This window comes from Pecten maximus, chromosome 4 (assembly GCF_902652985.1).
Source record: "Pecten maximus chromosome 4, xPecMax1.1, whole genome shotgun sequence".
Taxonomy (NCBI): Eukaryota; Metazoa; Mollusca; class Bivalvia; order Pectinida; family Pectinidae; genus Pecten; species Pecten maximus.
In genome coordinates this window covers 37,786,343-37,802,650 of record NC_047018.1, presented here as the reverse complement: position 1 = coordinate 37,802,650, position 16,308 = coordinate 37,786,343, and the positions used below count along the sequence as shown (strand labels likewise).

Here is a 16,308-nt window from a genome sequence, read left to right as displayed (position 1 = left end):
TACTGTTAAATGTACCCATTTTAGTGGTAATCTTATTTCCAAGCTAGTGTTGATATACAACTTAAAGGAATTTATAGTTTGAATTTATACTGTTAATTGTTATATTGAAGGGATTTTTTTTTGTTTTTTTTTCAATTATTTCTCTATATTTGAAGATTTTACATAGTTGGGACAAATATGCTGATATATTCAATGTTAGTTGGGAAACTGCTTGGTCAGAATAAAGCTTCTGTCAACAGACCTTAAATTTATATTGGTGTATTGACTACGGTACTTTGTGTACCATTTACAACTGTTCCTGTAGCCTGCGCAGGAGTCTGAAGCTGAGATTCAGAACAACTTCCTTAGGTACTGCATATATTACATATTCATAGCACTGTGTTCAGTTATCAGAGGGACAAAAACTTCTTAAAAAAAAAGTAATTTGGTTGCTGTTTATCAAAACAGACTTTTCAAAGAAAGATACCACATTGTGTATATATTCTGGAAGGACAGACTACTTTGTGAAGTGTCCCTGAGCTAGCATCCTACTGTAGATTATGTAAGGAGTAGTGAGGCTAACAGATTAGGTCTGTATCTCACACTGGTGTTGTCTTTGATGTGTATACAGGATCACCAACGTTTACAGGTGAAAAGGTTTACAGGTGAAAAGGTACAGAAGTAGCTACCAAGTCAGCACTGCAATCGATATAGCTGTAGATCTGTACACATAGGATATAGCTGTAGATCTGTACACATAGGATATAGCTGTAGATCTGTACACATAGGATCTAGCTGCAGATCTGTACACATAGAACGTGTTTAAAACCAGCTATAATAGACACCTTATTTCTTTATATTCTCAGATACAGGGAATTTAGTAAACTCATTAAGTCTTACTATTGTGGCTAACTTATCACAAACACTGAATACGACTAACCCTGTATGTAACGGCTAACTTATAACTAGCCATGAAAACGATCACCAATACTGAATACGACTAACCCTGTATGTAACGGCTAACTAAACTAACCCTGTATGTAACGGCTAACTTAACTAACCCTGTATGTAATGGCTAACTTATAACTAACCATGAAAACGATCACGAACACTGAATACAACTTACCCTGTATGTATAACGGCTAACTTAACTAACCCTGTATGTAACGGCTAACTTAACTAACCCTGTATGTAATGGCTAACTTATAACTAACCATGAAAACGACTAGCCTTGCATATCGTGACTAACTTTCAGCTAACCCTGAATAGGACTAACATTTATAATCTTAAATTGTACGTCTCCTAACTTAAACTCTTTCCAAAGGAGTACCGACCGTGTATTCAGTGTTACAGTTATCAGAATATGTTACATTAGGACGTGTTCAATATTGAATGCTTTCACTCTAAAAAAGATATACTGATTGTATAGATTCTGAAAAAAAATTTGCATAAAATATTGACTCATTTAAAATATGCAGATTGATAAATTGCAACTCCACAGATTTTATGGAATGTTTGGAGAACTGCCAAAAATAAGCAGTTAATCATATTTGTGTTGATTTAGGCCCATGAGAGTCTGATATAGTTGTGAAAGACTACCACCTATTACCATATTGAACAGATACATATCTATATGTATAATCCAATATATGTCTTGTGTTGCCTGAACTAGTCAGTAGTCCTGGGTAGGTTCTAATCTACAGAATACATGTGTAATAATGTACCTGTGTAGGGTTCTAAAGCCTTCGTTAATGCCCCCCGTACCTGTGACAGCTTACCTGGGGCACCCCCTCCCCACCACTCTCAAATCATTAACTTACCTCATAAGACCTGATTCATATTATTCCTCCTATCAACTACTTTCCTTGAACAGTAACATGATATTGTTTAATATGCACTTTGTCCTGTGACTATAACTGAGTATAACGTGTACATTGTAAATGACACACTGTTTGCATACACGACCAATTTTGTATTGTCAGGCCAATAATACAATATACCAGTTCTTAAGGCGCTTCCAGTGTGACCCAGCTCTGTACAAAGCCTTCATAATCCTACACAGAAAGACTTGGTCACAAAACACTTATTAAAAACACCCTCATGTAGATAGGCATACAAAGACTGATTTACACATTGATTATACTATCGTACTACTTCATCTGTTTCATACACCAGACCAGTATTATTCAAACATAATAACATTTTATACAAACATGCGGCTACCTTAAATTCAGGTAATTGACATTGTAGACAATACAAAGCATCACCTTCAGTCCACATAAAGGTGTGTTCTTGACGTCCTAGTTAGTCTAGAATTCAAATAACCATTTGTGAAAGGTAACAAAGCATGTTTAATGTTGAGAAAGGAAGGGAAATCAATTAAATAGAGGTTAGCAGGTGTTATCCTCCTTCAATATAGTCAATTTAACAATATATCGTTCATATATTAAGTATTGTTAGCCTTCATAATTAACAATATATACATATGGTTGCCAGGTATTTCAATATAACAAATACAGATGTACCTGTAGTTGTCAACCAAAAATATACCTGTAGTTGTCAGGTATTGTCGGCCTTCAATATAACAATATACCTGTAGTTGTCTGGTATTGTCAGCCTTCAATATAACAATATACCTGTATAGTTGTCAGGTATTGTCAGACTTCAATATAACAATATACCTGTAGTTGTCAGGTATTGTCGGCCTTCAATATACCCGTAGTTGTCAGGTATTGTCAGACTTCAATATAACAATATACCTGCAGTTGTCAGGTATTGTCAGACTTCAATATAACAATATACCTGTAGTTGTCAGGTATTGTCAGCCTTCAATATAACAATATACCTGTATAGTTGTCAGGTATTGTCAGACTTCAATATAACAATATACCTGTAGTTGTCAGGTATTGTCAGCCTTCAATATACCTGTAGTTGTCAGGTATTGTCAGCCTTCAATATAACAATATACCTGTAGTTGTCAGGTATTGTCAGCCTTTAATATTACAATAATACCTGTAGTTGTCAGGTATTATTTGTCTTAGTACAAATGATTTAACATTCTTCAATTCACTGTGAAGAAGAACAATATTACAGTTCTCTTATCTAAACCAAACATCTAAACCAAACAAATGATAAAACATTCCCATTTTTAAAAAAAATCGAAACAGAAGTAAACCATCACAATAACACATCTGTGACAGAAAACCAATGTCTTTATCTGTCATTGTGAATTAAGATATCATGTCCACTGTTTTTCTTAACTACATGTGTTAAATCACAAGACATATTTTTTATTCACTGCAAATGAACGTTACAAATTATCTGTTCTAAAGCACATGAAGTGAGAGGAAAATTAATTACGGTACGTTTTTTTTTTTTTTACATCACTTAGGTCATAATTAACTAATAACAAAACTGATAACAGTTTTATAAGCACATCATGCCATAGAAGTATTAAAATATTTATAAGGTACATGCTACATAACAACAGCAATTCAAAATGGTATGCAGCGTTGTAGTTACCAAGTGTGCATGCCATCATTATTACAACATGGCGCCAACGATCACTCCCCACCTTTTGTAGTAACATTTAATGCTGTAAGCATTATAAAAGTTTAATTAACAGAAAACTTAATGGCTTTTCCATTGTGCAACCAAATTTCACTTGTATGGCTGAATGTACCTGTGGAATGTATTGGTCTTTGTGATACTTGTGAAATATTTTTGGTATTCAACAGGAAATCTTGGTTGCAAATAGTCACTGAAAAATGAGAAATCTGTGGCTTATGCTCAGATAGAGGATGGTGTACTATACAAGTACATAGGCATATTATCTTATTATATAAGTGGAAGTACTTGTCTTCTCTTAATATATGTACATGTAAAATAAATGTAAGTAAATGTTCAATTTTTGATCGAGATCTGTCTGACATGACACACAACTGGTAACAGACGAAAGCATCAAACAGCTATTACATTTATTTTTTATTTTTATGAAAGAATATTTGTACAAAATGAAATAATTTGTCTCAAAACTGTAAAAATGTAAAATTGTTTTAATGAAAACATTTGCATTCAATATTTTGGAGAGAAAGTTTCATTTGAAAATTTGGTGTATAAGATTAAAACATTTGTATATTTAAAAAAAAAAAAAAAAAAATGAGATTTTATTTATTGAACATTTTGGGGTTCAAATTCCATAGAACAGTTTTAGCTGAAAGTTTTATTAAATATGATTATGGTAAATATTTTATAGGACAATTTTGGAGTGAAGATTAAAGAAACAATCTGATGACCCTTATTTCGGGTAATAAATAATCTTGTACATTTAATCTGCTATCCTGAGTATGCAGGCCTGAAGAACACAACGTCCCTCTCAGATTAAGTCATTCAGGTATAATTTAAACACTTGGCTATATTCCCAAATTTGTGTAATAAATCTGAAAACACAGGCATGTGGTACCTAATCCTGCTAGGGGATTTAACTTTTATTAAAATCACTCAGCACATATCCTCCCTCATCTTTGTCTCCAAGCATTTCAGAGGTCCAAAGATTAAACACGGGTACAGGCAAACCGTTCAGAGGAATGTCCTCAAGTCCTGGTACAGACCTATACAGGAAATTTGTCTTCGATCCTAGCTGTCGTACACATTGGACAATTTAATTAAATGTAGTGTAGAAACATTCTGTATTTAATGTAGCTTGAAAGCAGTTTCCAGGTTTCCTTTAATTCATGCTTAATAACTTTTTTACCAAGCTATATCGACTTTATGACATCTGATATAGCTAGGTCAGAAAGGTACTGACCATACATGGACACTATATCATCCTTAACAAATGAAGAATGTTTATGTTAGTTCTACATACTTACTGGTCTATAATATATTAAAACTGACAAACTCCAGGCAAATCCATTAAATACTACTTTAAATATTGACTTTACTGATAGAATTCTCACAAACACCTCCAGGGTAACACAATGAAGACTAGATATCATTAAAACAAAATTTATTCTGAAGTACTTTAGTCATTTTAAAAGTGTTAAATGACTCCTTTCTATGGTTTGCACTGTACAAATTACAGACATATTATGGGGGAAGTATTACAAACAGTGTCACAGTTTGAAATCTCCACATTTTCCAAAAGATCCATTTGCAGTTAATTAGCAGAAATACTTACGGAATCATGGGCAGGGACCGTACTCGAACAGGAAACATCCAAGGACATTCTGGATAGATAAACGACGCTTTTTTAGGACGTTGTGGACCACCCTGAGGAATCTGCATTGATTCCATATAAGGCATCTGCTAATGCAGCCAAATCCCATGTGGGGTGTGTACTAGAATACTGTCACTGTTGTACATCCCTTGACCTCTCGGCTCTAACTGACTACCAACCTCCAGTGTACAGGATATTTAACATAAACCTTGTATGAGGACAGTAGTGTCTCGGATGTCTAAATCACGAGTGTACACTTATCACCCCAAACACCTTCCCTCTCGACCGAATCTTAAAGCTCGCACCTGACGTGTCTGTAGACAACAGTGCCAAGAGGAGGGCCTCTTTACGACATGGGTAAAGGGTGATATTCCTGCAATCAACTCCACACCGAGTTATCTGTATTTAAGTGTTGGTACAGGTAACCACAAATTAAACGCCAATGAAATTGCCATCTGAGACACTCTCCCTGGTAGCTATCCTGGGGTGTAGGTAGGCCTTTAACGACCAACCTGCCACTTCAGGATCAATACCTTTACCTTATTGTGACAGCATCCATACCCAATACTTATTGTATAGGCTGTGTACACTTCAAAACCGTTGGCACTGCTGGTAGTCGCATTTGTTAATTACCACACATGGTTGTTTAACACAAGAAACTTTCAGTGGAGTTATTGTTGTAAATCTACACAGATCGAACGAGCAATGGGCAAGGAACACAGTCTGACCTCCGACCTACCAATCCTCTGGATCGGGCTGATCGTTGGATAGGATTTGAGGCATGAATGTGGATCGATGTCCCTAATGCAGATATTAGGCACCCGTAGTGGCAAACACTATTTTTGGTAGCATTAATCCGAATGCCGATATTCAATAAACATTAACAATGCTTGCCTTCCCAGAGCACAAATCTATATTAGATTTAAATGACACTATTAATACATTTACTTGAATTAGACATTGAGGGGACAAAGAGTATGTGGTTTGATGTCGGGCAGATATTTCTGGGCCACAGATTTGTACACTTGGCTGAACATCAGCCCAAGACTGAATCACTGCGGAGAACCGATGTTAAGTCAGTGGTCACAAACTCCATTGCTGCTCTTAATCTGTTTGATCCAGATTAATCATCTAATGCATAAATATATTATATTCAAGTACTTCCACATGGCTTGCTAAGCTTCTGAACTCAACCATATAGTGATTTACAGTACGACTTTGATTTGTTTTCTTACATTTAAAATAAATCTTCCGAAGATATAAGTTAGCTGAAAATATCCTATTTGAAAATTTATAAAAAGTTTGTTTAAATTATAACTAAAGCCTCCCAGGCGGAAATCAGCAGCATCTACATTTTGGACAAATTAGGCTTTATAAAAGTTCAGGAATTATTCATTTAAACTGTTTTGAATAACAACTGCAATCATTCCATATTCATGGTTACATGATATCTATATATACTTGGACAATGCTTATGGAAAACATCTGTTGGGACTCACAGTATAGAGCATATACATCTTATTAATTTTTAATCAGCAACTGGTTTTTGTTGTTGTTTTTTTTTAATTGATTTATTGAAGTTAAACACAAAGGAGACTTTTACACAAGTTGATTTGAGGACTGATACATGTGATTGGTCAATTTTCCTCCAAAATCCCCTCTTATTTCAAAAAAATAAATATCAATAAAATGTGAAGCAGCTGGAACATTTGATGCAGTCCAATAATTTTCCAGATCAATCCTCATGTCACATTTATCATGACTAGAAATGCACAGTACAAACAACCTGATCTGAAAATTCCAACTATAAAGCATCATCTATATTAGTGTATTATCAACTAAACAAAATACAACCAGAGGAGTTTATAGGTTAATTTAGTAACCTACAATTCAAGCAGTGTTCAAGTACATTTCAGGATGAATCCACACAACTCTTACCAAAGAGACCCAGCAAAATCCAATGTATATGTAAATATAGGTCACAGTGACCTTTTTGTTTTTTGGGGTTGTTTTTTTTGTGGCATAGTATACAAACCAAGGTGTAGTCATATTGTATAGACTTGATGAATGTTTGAACTATTTTACAACAATTGCAAAATCAAGTTATATCTACTTATATTAACCAGTCTTATTGACCAGGATGGAAGTACACCAGGTTTTACTTTGAGAGGAAACCTTTGAAAAAGAGAAAATACCTGGAGAAAGACTTTAACGCAAGCATTTAATTAACCTGTTGATTTTGCACCTGATCCTTAACCTCTCCCCCACCCCCTTCCTTCATCAACAATATATTGACACCATGACCCATGGATGGTGGGGTGTAATTAATCTTTGTATATATGTATGAAGGAATATCCGATGTTAATCAATGGAAATTTATATATCTACATATATTTCTCCTTAAATATAATTATAATAATTACTACCAGGTATATAGATAATAATCATAGTGATATACAATCTGTCTATACAGCCTTCCTATACAAACACAATCTATATATCATATCCACACCAATGAGAACACCCTACCTCCGTTACAACAAATCATCAGCGACACGTCCAATCACACACTGACACTCGAGGATACTGAAATATTAACAATACTGCAATGGAGAGGTCTACGTGCTAAAGTAGTATTATAGTCAAGTTACCTGATCTAATTGTGATATCTGAACCCTAACTAATTATTATTTAATCACCACTGTTCACAATATACCACTGCTTCTAACAATTACCTCATTATCAAACAATAGCTGTATTCAATGTCAGTCCCTACATCAATTTAACTTATAGGTTAGCTAGAGTTATTTCCCTTGGTCTACAAAATGTGGCCTGGTTACCAGGCGACCAGTGACAACAAACCACCTCCAGTAGACACATGTATACATTACAGCCTACACACTGGTGGGCTTGTCAATACTGGCAGGAGCTGCATTGATTACATATTTTAGCCAGTTGACATTTAATATTGAATGTTTTAACAAAACCAAAACAATATTATTATAGCTATGAGACACAAGCAATACACTGTGAAGCCGCTCTATAATCACAAGCCACAGGTCATCGTTATCAGACAAGTTTGTGCCATAATTACACGTTTAAAAATACCATATGCTCTGGAAATAAAATATCTAAATACCTGGTCAAGCACATGCTTGGTCGTTTAGTATGGTTGAAAAAGAAAACTTTTGATTTTTGCATATCATACTAATCTCAATAACTGAATAAACTCAAAGCTTTAAATGCACATGTTACCTAGGGCTAGTGTCTGAGGTGGTCATTTTCCCTGAAAACGGTCGCAGGGGAGGGGGTTCCTCTACAGCACTGTTCGAGCCCTGTTTGCCAGACTTAGGCCTTGGCTGGTATACATCCTCTGACAGGAGAGTGATAGGACACTTTGGTCCGTAAATGTTCCTTAGTTTGGAGTTGTTGCGTAGGTTCACCATGGATGTTTTTCTGGTGTCAGAGGCAGCAACAGTCATTGTACAGTGATCTGAGACACGGATGCTCGAGTGCTGTATCTATACGTGAATACAGCCACATACAATTAACCATAACAACGATTTCCACGTGACATTGGGTATCTAGTCTTCTACATTGAACATTCAGTGCATCTTAAACTCAGAAACTACATGTCACCGCATATATCCTAGTAGTTAATCATCCCCTTAATGGCTCCAACATGTCATCCTCTAAACGGCTCCATAATGTACAACAATAATCTCACAAAGCGTGACTTATTCAGAGCTACCCAGTGTTGTATTATTTATATACCACAAACAGTGCAGGCTATAGTTAGAAATCCAGTCCGTGAAAGTGTCCACTGTATATCACTGTATTCCCTACCACGTGTGTGTCAACCATATCTCTCTGGATCAGCGTGTACTGGTTTCTCACGGCCCTAGGACAGCTTACAGGGCCCACCCGAGGGAAACTTACTCTGCATACATACTAATAAGGACAGACTTTAAATACAGATTCAATTATCTGGCTATATAGGGCAATTGGCTTCAATCCGTTATTCACGGTTCCCCTTACACCACACATGATATCCTGGGTTTATTGTGTATATTCCACGTGTATGATAACCCACTTATTATAGTGAAGTCACGGAGACGGAGATGACAATCGGATATTCTATCTATAATCAGTGTGTTAACACCTTCATCAATATAAACACCATCCAGACATGGTCAATACATTGTCACTACAGCAAACCAGGAAATATGTCCAGGAGGATACAGCACTGTCACATCTTCCTGTATACACCAGACAGCGGATTACAGTAATACTGGACTGTTAACTTCCTCTTCGGATACTGCAGAAAACTGTTTTCTTTTCTAATTGGAGTATTTAAAACAGAATAGCTGGTTCGGTTACCATCACTCACACAGCAGCACCTGAGATGTACAGAGTTCACAGATAGACAGAAGATTCACTTTGGGTTAATCAATCGATGACAGCAGCAAGCATGGATAGGCACTGAATGGTCTGATAAAGAACCAACTAAGTAGGGATCCACACAGCTCTACAGCGCCCTGATACTCACAATGGTCTCCAACTAGTGTCAAACCCCTATCAGATTAACAAAAAGTCCAAAACAACTTCTGACCGAATTCCAGATCTAGAACAATATAAACAAATAAATCCTGGTTGTATGGCCGAGTTGGAGACAATGTCCCCTGCACAATTATCAGTGTCTGATCTCCACACAACAGTCCTACACAAAATGGGTTCTCCTGGGTTTAAGTTTTTAAAGTCATCTCCACTTTGCTCGTAATGTAAACAAAGCTATAAGCCTGTCGTGTCACGTGGACAACTGTCATAATGCAACACAGCTAAATAAATGAGCAAACATTGGGTAACTTGAATGCACACCAATTGTATGTTACCACTTGTCTGGGTTAACAGCTAAGTGCGGGTTAAGGCCGACACAGAAAGTTGGGTGGTGTTGATCACACAGCGGTTGGCCCTCTGACAGGTAGGCCTAGACCATTGTCAAGGTTTATCGATCAGGTGGCCCTGGGTAGCTATCAAAATATGTTCGTGACTGATTTCTCAACTTTTGTATATTGCCTTGATAAGTAAATCAATAATCTAGGTGCCTAATTATCAAGGGGATATTCTGATAGATATATTTATAGTCTCTGTCAGTACGTACTTTGATAGGCCAATTATAAGCCAGTATCAACATAGCCAGGTGAAAGTCACCCAACACTCCAGCCCCTCTCTGTCCCATAAATACACAGCACTCTATTTATGTACATATACATTAAACACCATCAAAAACTCTTCATGGTTCAAAGCATATCAATGTCAAACTAATTGGGCCCAAAAATATCTTATCTGAAAGAAAAATCTTACTTTCAATAAGCTAAGGGACAGTTCATGTTAACAACTATAAATCAGAAAGACTATTTGTATGAAATAATACACATTCAGGTATGCTGTTTTAATATTCTGCTCATTAAAAGTAAAGGGGAATAACTCCAGGTATGGTCAAAGCTTTAGATGATTAAAGAGCATAAAAGTTTTGCATGGTAATTAGTATTTGTAAAGGGGAATAACTCTTGGTTCTTTAACTAGTTAATTGCTTTCTTATGTATTTATTACATTGTATCTAATATAATTACTTATATCAACTCTGTGAAAAATAACATTTTAAGGTTATAATACCAATAATTTCAATATTTCCTTATTTACAATAACCCCAACATTTGCAGCTATCAAACTTTACTTGATATCTTGTTTTAAAACCAGTATTAACTGAATAGATTCATCAGTGCATACAGCATGGCATAATAAAACTAACGGTTAACATCTGATTGCCAATCACCATATATGTTAGCAGGATTATAAGGACAATGCCAAAATGTCAAATAAGACATGAAGTCAGTATGATGGGTCAACGCCATGATGTAGACATGATGGGGCAACGCCATGATGTAGACATGATGGGGCAACGCCATGATGTAGACATGATGGGGCAACGCCATGATGTAGACAAGATTGGGCAATGCCATGATGGGGCAATGCCATGATGTAGACATGATGGGGCAACGCCATGATGTAGACATGATGGGGCAACGCCATGATGTAGACATGATGGGGCAACGCCATGATGCAGACATGATGGGGCAACGCCATGATGCAGACATGATGGGGCAACGCCATGATGCAGACATGATGGGGCAACGCCATGATGCAGACATGATGGGGCAACGCCATGATGCAGACATGATGGGGCAACGCCATGATGTAGACATGATGGGGCAACGCCATGATGCAGACATGATGGGGCAACGCCATGATGTAGACATGATGGGGCAACGCCATGATGTAGACATGATGGGGCAACGCTATGATGTAGACATGATGTGGCAACGCCATGATGTAGACAAGATGTAGACATGATGGGGCAACACCATGATGAAGACATGATGGGGCAACGCCATGATGTAGACAAGATTGGGCAATGCCATGATGGGGCAACGCCATGATGTAGACATGATGGGGCAACACCATGATGAAGACATGATGGGGCAACACCATGATGAAGACATGATGGGGCAACGCCATGAGTAAGACATGTCACATGACACGGCAATACCATGATGAAGACTTATTTTTTCTTGACATTAAATGTTTGTTAACCACAGTTTGAGATGAGCTAGAAATGACTGCTTATTCTTGAGCTTTACAGTCATAGCAATCTGATTTACAATAAAATCTATGACAACCTACACCTTATTTATAAAAAGGATAAATGTGTTGTATAAGCAATATCTGAACAATAGGGAATTGGAGAGGTTTGACTTTTAAATTATAAATCCATCATTAAGCTTAAAACATCGCACTGGTAACCCATTACTTGTCTAATTTATTTTTGTACAGGATTTTTTTTTTGTTTTTTTTGCCTTTGACAGATTTGCAACCAAGCTGATATAAACATTTTATACATACCCTAAAACTATATTGAATGTACCTGCTGTACTTAGCTTGTTGAATCTTCCTACCTAGATCAATACCCGATTCAATAGGGGAGTTCGTTAGGCCCTATCTTAAGATCTGTACAAGAACGATTTGTCAATATGGTGCTGTTATCTCTCATCCTCTCCAACAGGCCAACCAGACTCAAGTGGAAACAAATATTGATTGTAACCAGGCCTATCAATCACACTTATCACTCATCACAAGTCTATAGGATGCCTGTACACCCTGAGATTACATACTTATTTTATGTAAAACAGCCAGAACTTAATTTGTAACACTCCACAATGAATGGGGTAGATGGTTACAGCCTCGTCTTCATATAAGGACTATTGATAAGTGATGAACATTAAATGGAATGGTAATTATGTTTTATCAATTGTCTTAATGACACATAGGATACACTTCTTCTGTTAAGGAGTATGTCTTTTATAAATACCTCATAAACAATCTTAATAATTTAACAGTGGAATCTCATTATCTCAAATTCAATTGGGCCATGAAAAATCTCAGAGATATCCTTATTATTCGAGATAACAGAGTATATTTTACATACACTGTACAATGTTTACCATCGGAACTGAATGTTGACTTATGAAGTTAAGCAGGCCAGGTGTTACCAGAGTTCCAGATAACACGGTTTGACTGAATGCAAGGGGTTTCAGTATACTAACAATTCATCATTGTGGCAAGGTAGGACATCTAATTGTTTAATATATGGAGGACCCACATAAGATACTCAATGTTAGGACCTCATGATGAAAAACATATATCTATGTATTACGATGTGAAGAAGATTGAATGACAACAAACATTCCAACATTTCAATATTCAAAAAATATCTGAAAAATTTTAAGTTGCTAGACTTATTTGTCAAATAACCTGAACTAGCAAGCATCCTGAAAATTGATATACATATGTACTGGTAAGATTAGCTTATTCAATTTTTCAATATTTTCAAACCCTGGTATGTTTATCGCAAATATTTCTTCTTACAAACATCATCAATATACTCACAAAACACTACAGATGCTCATAGGCACCCAAACGTATTTCTTGCGCCCACTGCCATGGCGCTGGGGTCCTGCCGGGCTGAATACTGGCTGTACGTTCAGCATGCAGTACTTAGTGTTGGGTAGGCCACAGCCACACTGGTCTGGGTGTCGGCCAGCAGTACTGACCCGCGGGCTGCCGATCGAGTTACTCCTTAGTAAATCGTACCTCTCAAGCTGGCCGTGCAAGACCAAGTCCTCCTGGTAGCACTTCCATTGTATGTCAGCCTTCTCCATAGCACCCCTATCAGTGAACCCTACTCTTAAATAAGATGGTGCAGAAAGACACCTCAACACCTTGCTGCATCAATCACTTAAAACCGTCACCTCCACTTTCTCCATTCTGACTTCCTACAAGATATCAAGGCTGGCAAGCACTCATTAATCTTTCACAAGCTTTGATATATCATGACAAATGTCATTCCATTTCCAAGTGTTTGGCGACAATCAAATTATAATCATATCAGTAAATTTACTTATAGCCAGCTGTCTATATCGCAAACATTCCTTTGTAACAATTCTTGAGTGGTCACCACAGAACGCAGCCATTAAATATCTGTGATTGAATGATATACACCACCACAAGTGTACATTGTGTTCGCGGTGGAATCATGTCACAGTTCCATTATATTGGTTTGTCAAATATACACGAAAACCGAAAACCAGTTGAACAATGCGTACTTGATACTGGTTCAAGTTTTCAAAGTGGTGACTGATTACTCCGCAAACTAATTTTACGGCAATGTTTTGGCTGTTGATAACTTCAAATCCAGGAAAACATTAAAAACAAATATCAAATTGTTTTCCTATTCCACAACACAAACATGATTTAGGTAGATAATTGGTGATACTCAAACTTTTAAAGGCCCTAATCAGCACACAGACTGTGGTCTGAAGATATGTCACTGGTCAAATCCATAGAATACCAAAATAAACAGATCGTGATTGCCAATGCGAATCCTGGTCTTTCTCTGGCATATATGACTTACACACCCTCAGAACAACTGACAGCAAATCACCTTTCCCAAATGCCTCTTATTTTAAAGCTTTTTAAACACTAAGCATTCTGATCTATAATCAATAACAGAGTGTTGACATTTCCTTGTGGCTGTTTTATGACGTAGATTGGTTGCATCCATAGTTCCCCTTGTCCACGCATCAGACGGCATTCCTGGTCCGCAAATCACATGGATACTCCTTGTCCACTAATCAGACGGGTACTCTTTGTCCACTGATCAGATGGGTATTCCTTGTCCGCAGAACAGATGGGTACTCCTTGCCCATGGATTAGACAGGTACTCCTTGCCCTTTGAATCAGACGGGTACTCCTCACCCATGAACCAGACAGGTACTCCACGTCCACAGATCAGACAGGTACTCTTTGCAAGCTCGCGTCATCTGCTGGACAATGTCCCTTGGACACTTCACCAACAGCACGAAATGTTTGCCAAGTTAATGAACACTTGTTAATAGCAGACAACTTTTTCTCCGTGAACATACTTCTATATTGAACGTCAATGCAAATCTTCCAGTAATCCCACTTCACATGTACATACAAAAACACAGACTTTAAAAGATTGACCAATGTACTTCCAGTACATATACAGTGCAGTTATAAAATTCTGACACCTGAGTCTGTTCAATTTTGTTTGTCTTTTGCCATGTAGATATTTCACTTTCCCATGAAGATTCAATGCATTTCATATTGAATTGTAGCCTTATTGAACTTGCGATCAATAAGAAAAGTCTTAATTCATATGTCAATATTGACTTTTAAATCATCGACAAAAACCATAAATGTCATGTAATTGTGGGATATAGTTCTCAGTGGCATAATGTGTTACCATAAAGATTTATGTAAAAAGACATGCAGTACCTGCGGTGTGGCACTCACAGTAGCCCTATAGCATGAAGTCCACAGAAACGTTTATCTGGCTTAGTGTCCAGTAAAATCACTAGTTCACCAACTGGTATTAAGGTGATTACGATCAATGCATGGCCAAATGACACATGTAACACTGCAGGTTGAAATTTAAGTTAAACCTGACCTCACGAGTCCTCTGTGACTGACCCTATAGTAATGAACCGGACTACATTGAAGGTCCTTAGCTAGGTCTCCAGACTCGCTGATACTGGTTTCAGGGTCACACTGGTTTGTCACTCATGGATCTAAACTTTTATAAACACTGAAGCTGCAACAATCCAATGAAATGTTTTGTGGTATATAAACGCAGGCTATTTGTATACCTGGTCAATAGTACCGTCACATGATCAATGGTACTGTCACATGATCAATTAGTACTCCTATCACTAATTGTCTTCTATATTGAACTCTTGAAACCAATTAATACCTTTTGTGAAACCCTGAGGCGGCATTAATTTCAAACTCAACACATTATGTTGGAAGCTTCCGTCCTGTGTCATATGTTAAATCATACACAGAGTTTATATCTTACCCACAGTGGTAACTGAATCCACACAATCATCCCTTGCTATGTTTCTAAGTGAACTTAAATAACATCTCACAAAGAGTGAACAAGCAAACAAAGTGCCGTCTGAATTATGTGGACCAGTCCCGTTCTTAGTGCTAATCTTCCAGGACTTGCACTCAAGTTTCCTTCATACGAGCGTTGCCGACACGTATCTTTGCCTTTGATGCCTTTTGTCATAAATCATGCAAGTATCTGCTGTTTGTATATACTCAATATTAGAGTAAATAGCCCCATACGAATATTGTTAAACAAACAGCATCCCAGTCAATATTTTCTCCAATAAATCCTTTATATTTGTTTACCTAACATTATGATTTGATGTCGCGACCCTGTACTGATGGCGGTGTTAGCCATAACGTGGTAAAATTTACAAATTAGCGGGTATACGACTGAACATTGCTTAAGTTCTGTAGTAGCAACCATTCTTTAGGTAAAGCTTTGATCTTTCTGTTAGCAAGCAGCACCTTTTCACAGAGAAATCATAAATAAGTTATGTTGTGGGAGTCCTTAGATAACCCCTCAGTTATGGCTGAGTTATAGCGTGTTAACAATTCATGGTTTACCCATTAAACAAGTC

General features: G+C 37.0%; 1 protein-coding gene across 3 annotated transcripts in view; it reads right to left on the bottom strand.

The window, feature by feature from the left end:
- LOC117326009 overlaps positions 1-16,308 on the bottom strand; it is a 100,202-nt gene that overhangs the window by 7,737 nt on the left and 76,157 nt on the right. The window lies entirely within an intron of this gene.